The sequence below is a fragment of the Trachymyrmex septentrionalis genome, unplaced genomic scaffold, assembly GCF_001594115.1.
Source record: "Trachymyrmex septentrionalis isolate Tsep2-gDNA-1 unplaced genomic scaffold, Tsep1.0 scaffold86, whole genome shotgun sequence".
NCBI lineage: Eukaryota > Metazoa > Arthropoda > Insecta > Hymenoptera > Formicidae > Trachymyrmex > Trachymyrmex septentrionalis.
In genome coordinates this window covers 913,177-922,841 of record NW_017306049.1, presented here as the reverse complement: position 1 = coordinate 922,841, position 9,665 = coordinate 913,177, and positions in this window count along the sequence as shown.

The window sequence follows — 9,665 nt, the reverse complement described above, 5'->3', positions numbered from 1 at the left end:
TATAAATGAACATATTTTATATATGTATAATTATATTTGTATACATTTATATATAAAATTATATATAATTTTATATAATTATCTATTTCAAAAATAATTTATGAAATATATATTTTTTATTGAGAACAATAACGAAATGTTTATAAACCTACTTTTCTTAATTTTTATATATTCAAGAATAATAAAATATGATCTTAACAATATATAATTTTATTTTGTTATATAAAACATTTTTTCTTGGGTTATAAGTATATTTTTTTTATATTATTTTTTATCCAATCATTCCGGAGAAGTGGATTTATTTCTGCATTATTAGGGTATGCCTATATACATATATAAACTTAAATCAAACAATTGGGATTAAATAAAAATAATGATGATTTGAAAATATGATAACAAAGTTGGCAATATTAAGTATCGGCATGTTATAGCGTTTTTGCTTTAATACTTGCGAAAGAGTATGACACCTTCAATATATATCGCGAACCCATATTCGCTACTAGAACCGCTTTTTTGTTGAAAATTACTTTGAAATTATCAAAGATATTTCCGTTACTTACCATCAAAGATTCTGTGTGAGTAGCAGAATAACATTAAAAAATGACAGTGGCGTCTAGACCATAATAGACTATGTCATCACTATGTTATCTTTCGACGTCACTCTTCTACTTACGATTTTACATTTAAATAAAAAAAATCTCTTAGAATGTTAACATACGAAAAATGATCACGCCTTATATTCAAGTAACATTCATACAAGATTAAACTTTCATAACAGAGATACGACTGTGTTTCATTACCACGAGTCTAGTGTTATGCGAATTATAAGCAGCTTCGCTCATCCCAGCGAAATTATCGATTTCTCTCATAGACGATGTTCATAGATAATGTTCAAGAATGTCTTCCTGTCTCTTTAGATCTTTCGTATTAGAGCATTCGTATTTTATTGTTCTTATAAATGCATAAACTGACATACTCGGGACGATATTCAGAGTCGTTATTTCTCGGCAAATAAAAATCTTATGTATACAAGTGCACGAACGTGCGTACGTGTCAAATGAGACATTCTTGTTCACTAATAAAGATATAAATGCATGTATCCCTTTCCGATTTATGAGCTTTCAATATGTTGTAACATAGATTAAAATAAATGAATTAATACTTTTTTTATAAGTATTAGTATTTTTACGCACTCATGTTAAGAAAATATGTCAAATTATATTCAAAATCGAGATATAAGATGTCTTTAAAATATTTAGACATCATATGTAAAAGACATCTCAATGACTCAAGGATATTTTATACTTCATTTTCGGACATGCGTGCTATCTAGGAAAAAAATTTGTTTTACATTTTTAAGTATATATCACTGAAACAATAGATGCAAAGAAATATAAGATATATCAAAAATTTTAAGCAAAAATTTTATGAATTTAAAGAAATTAAATTTTGCAAAGATAATTTAAAAATATTTTGTATATTCAGATTTTTCGAAAATATTACATTTTTTTAAATATTTCTCCTAATCTATTATGGATTTATTATTATATCTATTATTATATAGGTATATACTTATAGATTATATAAAAAAAAATATTTAAATTTTTTATAAAATTAAACTTTTTAAGAAAAATTTTTACTGTATAGTAAAAAAACTATTATAAAAAGATCACTTATTTCAAAGAGTTGTTTTATTTCACTGACATATAAAATTACTTGTGAAAAAATATATATGTTTCTTATTTTCGATTAATATTACAACATATCCAAAGCTTATTGAAATTGGAAAAGAGAATACTTGTGTGCATTTTTTTATAAGAAACGGTTGTAAGCATCACCTTAAATTGTCATTTAAAATGTATGATGCGAATAGTGCTAGAAATCTGTGTCAAATGTTACAAATAATCAAAATTGCAAAGCAATAAATGAGCGATTGAGTGGAACTTTACATGAGATGACACCAAAAGGTTTTCACGACGCACAAAGATTAACGATTTCGTCCATCACGACGGTTCGAATATCTAAAAAAGAATAATGGCTCGATAATTGCTATGAGTAACACTACGAGACTATGTAGCTCTATTATTATTATATTCTATTATATAGCTCAGCTCTAACGGTTCTATCATGCTGATATTCGCGACATTGGGTTTGTTCTCGCCAAGCGAGAAATCGACCAATTCGATATAAATCCGTCAAACGCGACAATACATATCGGCTTAATAGTGTAGAGATATCTACTATCAATCTCGTTAATTAATTTTTCTATTCAATTTATAACACTTTGTGTATGAATATTAATCTATTAGTATTATTTTATTATCGCGCTTATTATTCCTTATCGATTATTATCAAACAGCCTGAGCTTGTTCCAAGAAAGAACAAATCGATAAAACAAAGCAGCAAACGTTTTTCATGTCGCGGAAAGAATTCTGTAAAATAATCGTTACACGATTTCGCGGATCAAACATATTTACAGTCGCGCTCGCTTAAGGGGTTATGCCTATCCAATTTCTAATCCATTTAAATCCATCCAAATGCGTACTTTAGCAATATTCATGATCCATTTTTACTTTTTTTTATATTCTATTGGATAGAAAAATTTTTTTTAATTTAATTGGATTGAAAAACTGCTTTTTTCAGACTTTTGAATTTAGCAGTATTTATGATGCATTTAAAGAACTGAGGCCTTAATTTTTGCGAACCACTATATTTACGAACCAGCTATTTCAGTAAAAATAATTTTGAGAAAAACTTGTTTAAAGTTTCAAGTGCAGTTTACACTCAATATTTTTCAACGTACACAAAATTATCTGTTCCAAGTCCATAACACATCATATACTTATTAAATATAGGTTTTTGAAAACTCTATTTTTATTTATTTTTGACTAGGCATGTAACTCCTTAAAAAAAAATTAATAAATCCCCGAAACAAACATTAACAAATTCTGGCGTGAGATTTTCGATTCTGAGAAAATGAAGAACAAGCTCTAAAAATCCGACGCGCCACGCGAAATTTTCTATCCCCGTGTCGTAAACGCACATATAACGGAAAATTACTTGGCTCCAAAAACAAAAAATTATATTAGGTGTACAACTTTGCTTCCGCCGTTTTTTTTCCGAAATTCGAGGCTTTATTGTAAAAAACTGGTTATACATTTATGATTCAAAGTATTGTCGCTGGCCACTACTTTCTCCCATCTTTCGGATAGCGTACGAATCCCGCGTCGAAAAAACTGGTCATCTTTTGAGGCTATCCACGAATCGATCCAATTTTTTACTTCTTCATAAGACCGGAAGTGCTGGTCAGCCAGGCCGTGTGCCATTGATCGAAACAAGTGATAGTCAGAGGGAGCAACATCTGGAGAATACGGCGGGTGGGGTAGGACTTCCCATTTCAACGTTTCCAAGTATGTCTTGACCACTTTCGCAACATGGGGTCGAGCATTGTCATGCTGCAAAATCACTTTATCGTGTCTCTCGTTGTATTGCGGCCGTTTGTCTTTCAATGCTCGGCTCAAACGCATCAATTGCGTTCGATACCGATCGCCTGTGATTGTTTCAGTCGGTTTTAACAATTCATAATACACTACGCCGAGCTGGTCCCACCAAATACAGAGCATGACCTTGGAGCCGTGAACATTCGGTTTGGCCGTCGACGTGGAAGCATGGCCGGGAACTCCCCATGATTTTCTGCGCTTGGGATTATCGTAATGAACCCATTTTTCGTCCCCAGTCACAATGCGATGCAGAAATCCCTTCCGTCTTTGCCTTTCAAGCAGCTGTTCACAAGCAAACAAACGCCGTTCAACATCTCTCGGCTTCAATTCGTACGGCACCCAATTTCCTTGCTTCTGAATCATTCCCATGGCTTTGAGGCGTTTTGAAATGGCTTGTTGAGTCACTCCCAATGATCGTGCCAATTCTTCTTGATTTTGACACGAGTCTTGCTCAAGTAATGCCTCCAATTCTGCATCTTCGAAAACCTTCTCTCTTCCACCGCTATGCCGGTCTTCGACGTCAAAATCACCGTTATTGAAGCGTTGAAACCACTCACGACACGTTCTTTCACTAATAGCGGCCTCACCATAAGTATTTGAGAGCATTCGATGAGCCTCAGCCGCAGATTTCTTCATATTAAAGCAGAAAATTAAAATCTCCCGCAAATGACGAGAATTTGGCTCATAAACTGACATTTTCAATCGAGAATAACTTTATGATGCAGACACAAATCGATGTTTCTATGGGGTTATGTTGACAGATGCCCAAGTTTATTGTATGACGTGTATGATCTATTTATTTCGACCACCACTTACCGCTAAAGCCATCTATAGGAAAACGGCGGAAGTAAAGATGTACACCTAATATAATATAAGGATACGAGTTGACGTGTCGAATGTCTGTTTTATAAAGTAAGGCGCATAGTTATCGAGCTTAAATTAGTCTCATTTCTATGATCTAATAATGTTAAGAGTAACGTTACACCTCTGTTGCTTTTCCTAAGGAAGGATGAAAAGAAATAGACTGTTTACCTTGTAAATTAATCTTATATTCTAGTTTTATTATCAGGGGACACAGTAGTGTCTCAATGCTAAAACAAGCGCAGCGATAGATATGTACGTCGGAAACCTTCGCAGAATTGCATAGCTATTGATACAATCGATCGAACGACAATATTTTATATTTTCTATTGAAAATATAAAACGCGACGCTTGATGCAACGAAATAATTGATAAGAAAATAAAGAGAAAGAAAGGAAGCAAATCGTAATCTATAATGTTCGCCGTTCTTCATTTGATATGAAATAATAAATAAAATAATGTTTTCGTTAACGTAGATAAGATACGATATGCGAGAGGAAACATGTAGCTTAATTAATTAATTTGTGTAATCGTATGACACAAAAAATTCAGTACAATTATAACAAAAATGACTCTTAATTCCGATTGCAATTATAATTCCGATTGATGTTTTATTATAGTTTTGTCTATTATTTTGTCTATTATTTTCTAATTTAATCTTTTATAAACATTTCAACAATGTGGATTACAATAACTGTTGTAACCAAGTGATAACAATTCTTAATAGCAAATAGCTGAAATATTATATTGATATATTAATCATGCACAGACATGCTCCTACGATTGATGGACGCGTTAAAGTTCGCTTTTTTCTATATATTATTTTGTAAATTATGAAATAACAATGTAATAACGAAATTTTTACCGAGATATATCAATTAACACGAAATTTTTTAATTAAAGATGTTGGTCCAAGTGATCTTAAGAATTCTCTAAAAAAAAACTAGAGAATTCAGTACGCAAAATATTAACAGTATCAGCAATTTGCTAGCAAATTCAAGTAGAATCGCAGCAAGGTATTAGTATCAATTACATTTGCATTAAGTTCGTATTTTGAACAAACCAATACAGTATGAAATGACTGCCAATAGAAACCGAGAACGGTTTGCCGTTTTATAATTATTTAAATGAAGTATATCATTTAAATGGTTATGAAATTGCAGATTCTTAATTTCTGTTAATAACATTGTTTAACAAAAAATGACTTTTTAAGCTTAAGAACAAGATTCCCGTAATTTTTTGGGTAATAAAAACAATACTGTTTATCAAATTGTTTTATTTCGTCACAATTTTGAGAAATATATAGTTAAAGTTGTAGGAAAAGTTATTTTAATATATTATTTTGGCATATTTTAACTACGATACATGTAACATGTTCTGAAAACATACTTAATTTTGATTATGTAAAACGTAAAATTTCAATATCACGTAAGTTATAATATATCAAAATATATAAAAAAATAACCTTTTTTTTTATAACTTTACCATAAAATTTTTAAAAACTGTACGTGATAGAGCAATTTGGTAAACGATTACATTCAACATTTTTAAAAGTTACGAAAGACAATTGCCTTATATAATTTCTATGCACTTATTTTATTAAACAGCATTTATTGAATAGTGTAATCCGTTATCATATTCTTCTAGTGAATTTTATTACATTTTTGCTGACATATATTCTGGCGACAAAATTTGTAGCAAACATTTTGCAAAATTTGTCTTCGACAGATTTGGTCATCTGGATAAAGTAACTCGCGTATACAGAAATGTTAAAGCTATATTCCTTACGCATTTGCGCGAATTCGAAGCAAAAATTCTTATAGAATAAAGAAACATCAATATTTGAAAATAAATGTTCTCTTATAATATTATTTCAATTAGTTGTCAAAAAGTTGTACTAAGAAATTGCGCTTAACATACGAGATCTTGATTTTAAACAGAAGTAATATCCACCTTTAAATTTTTCATAATCGCGCAAACTTTGCGATTTGCATTGAATAAAAAGCGAAGGGGCCACTGTTGAAAAAAATGTGTTGTAACTACGACTCAGTATTTCTCTGTAAATGAAACTCTACGTTACCGCATACATTTGAAAACAGTTTTAAAGACTGCAACCATGCTACAATCTTATGTTTTATATATACTCAGTTTATAATTAATTGGTAAAATTAATTTTATTTATAGAGATTTCTAAGAAATTTCTATCTTAATAATTCTTTAAGATAAAAATATCTTATTAAATAATATTATATTAGGTTGTTCGGAAAGTAATTTCGTTTTTTCCCAACAGAGGACTTATTGTATTTTTTCACAGCCAACTTCACACTTAAGCCGCATAATCATTATATATTTTGACAGCTGATATAGCAAGGCTTGCTTGTGAAAAAAATTCGATTGATTCTACGCAGTAGTTTTTGATTGGTGCCCTATCAAATATGGAAAGTGAAAAGCAGCATTTTCGGCATATTTTACTTTTTTACTATCGAAAAGGTAAAAATGCTGTTCAAGCAAGAAAAAATTATCCGATGTGTATGGAGAAGATGTATTGACAGAACGCCAGTGCCAAAACTGGTTTGCAAAATTTCGATCCGGCAATTTTGATGTTGAAGATGCACCACGTTCTGGAAGGCCAGTTGAAGCTGATGAAGACACAATAAAGGCATTAATTGATTCAAACCGGCGAATAACAACTCGTGAGATCGCTGAGAGATTAAATTTATCGAATTCGACCGTCCATGATCATTTGAAACGCGTCTGATTGAAAATCATCTTTCATTTTCATAAGAAAAAACGAAATTACTTTCCGAACAACCTAATATAATATATAAAATACGTATCTTAGAATTGACAAGTGAGAAAGAGATCATTTTACATGGAAAAATTAATTGTGTGTGTTCGTGCGTGCGTACGTGCGTGCGTGTGCGAAAATGTACAATAAAACTTTTTTATATGAGTCTTTGTTTTTAAAGAAACAACTTTGAATATTCGAAAATACACGTACACTTAACATTCATTTGTAATTAGAAACATTACATATGTCAAAAGGATATTTTAGTTTAGAGATAACAAGACCAATATGTTTATTTTTAAAATTATATTTTATTACCTTAAAAGTTGTCGAATATGTTATACAGGGAGGGGCATTTAAAACAGGTCACCTGAATAACTCGCTTGTTTTTAACAATAGAAGAAAAAGTGTCAAACAAAAGTTGCTTGGTTTCGAGGGGCATATAATGTGATGTCAATAATTGATTTCTAAGTGGAGGCGTAAAGGATAGGCAAAGATCAAATCTGTTTTTTATAAATTGGAATGATATGTTTTTTTACTTACATTCTGATAGAACATTTTAAGACGAACACAATAACCTATAATTGAAAGTCATTCAAAGTTACGCAAGGCCAATAATGGAAAATAATTGAATGTAATGGAAAATAAATTGTTTCAAGGCACTCTTCGAATAATTTCGTGTCTTCTCTTCGTGTTGGTATACCGCTAATCATTCAAGTGTATCATGGTATGTAAATAAACATTGAAGGTTTGTTTAAACATAACAAGATTAGCTGTAATTGAAAATAAATTGTTTGAAGGTATTTTTCGAATATTTTACTAATTTACTTATACTTTAGCGTACTTACCGTTACAACAAGTGTTCAAAATGATGATCCTGAACATCGACGCATTTTCTGAAACGTGTCAACATAGATACAGGTAGCACTGCACGACAAATTTCATTCGGATCAATCGCAAACTCTTCTTATATCTCCTTCATGTCTTATCTTGTTATCGGCATTTCGTTGTACTTGTTTTAACTTTCCCCACAAAATCCATAGGTATTAAATCTGAGGAACGTGCGGTCTATCTATTATTTTCTGACCGACCAATCCAACGATCTCTAAATTTTCTGTTTAGCAATTCAGTAATAATCCATGCAGAATGAGCAGGACATCTTGCTGGTACCATATTGATTGTTGTACGTTCAATGGAAGATCTTCTAATAATAGTGGCAATATTTCTGTTAAAATCTGTGCATACTTGCAACTATTTAATGTTTCATCGATAAAATGAAGACCAATTATTTTATCATTAAGAATTCCGGTCCAGACATTTATAAACCAAGCTCTTTGCCTGTCCACTTCTTTCATCCAATGTGGGTTTTCTACTGACCAATAGTACATGTTGCGAAGATTTACTTGTCCATTGTTTATAAATGTAGTTTCGTTGTCAGTAAATAAGATTTTAGTGACAAATATATCATCTTCTTGTAGTCTTTGTGCCCATTCACTAGTACAGAATTGTACACGATTTTGAAAATCGTTGCCATGTAACTCTTAATGAAGTGAGATATGGAAAGGATGAAATTTGTTGGAATGGAATATTCGCAGAACACTTTGTCGACTAATATCACTTTCACGTTCAAGCTGTCTTGTACTGATATGTGGATTTAGTGCTACAGCGGTTAAAATGTTCGTTGAATTTCCATTGTCAGTTATTTTCTTAATTCATTTACATTTTTTATTATCCACACTTCCTATTTCTTGAAAAGTTTGTACTATGTTTGAAGAAATAGAGAATGAGGGATGAACACAATCGGGAAATCTTTCAGCATACGTACTGTTTCTCTCATAATTTGGCGACATCACCATAGACGAAAATTATATTGACTTTTTCCGCTTTCGTATAACGCATTTTGCAAGACACGCACTTTGATCGATAGATGAATTCAAACTGATCAGTAAATATGGATAATGCTATGTACGATTTAATTTAAACGGTATGTAAATATTTACATACACTTGAACAATTAGCGGTATATCAACAAAAAGAGAAGACACGAAATTATTCGAAGAGTGCCTTAAAACAATTTATTTTCTATTACATTCAATTATTTTCCATTATTGACCTTGCGCAATCTTGAATAACCTTCAATTATAGGTCAATTATATTCATCTTAAAATGCTTTATCAGAATATAAGTAAAAAAACATATCATTTCATTAAAAAAAAACAGATTTGACGTTTGCTTATCCTTTACGCCTCCATCTAGAAAACAATTATTGACACACATTATGTGCTCCTCGAAATCAAGCAACTTTTGTTTGACACTTTTTCTTCTATTAAAAACAAGCGAGTTATTGAGGTAATCTGTTTTAAATGCCCCTCCCTGTATATATACACTTGGGTCTTTTGTATTAAATTTATATGAATACTTTCACAGTGTTTCAAGATTTGTCACATTAAGAACAGTGTAGGCAAGCCTGGCGATTTGACTTGTTCGTGGGTGTGAAAATTTTAACCGAAGAGGGA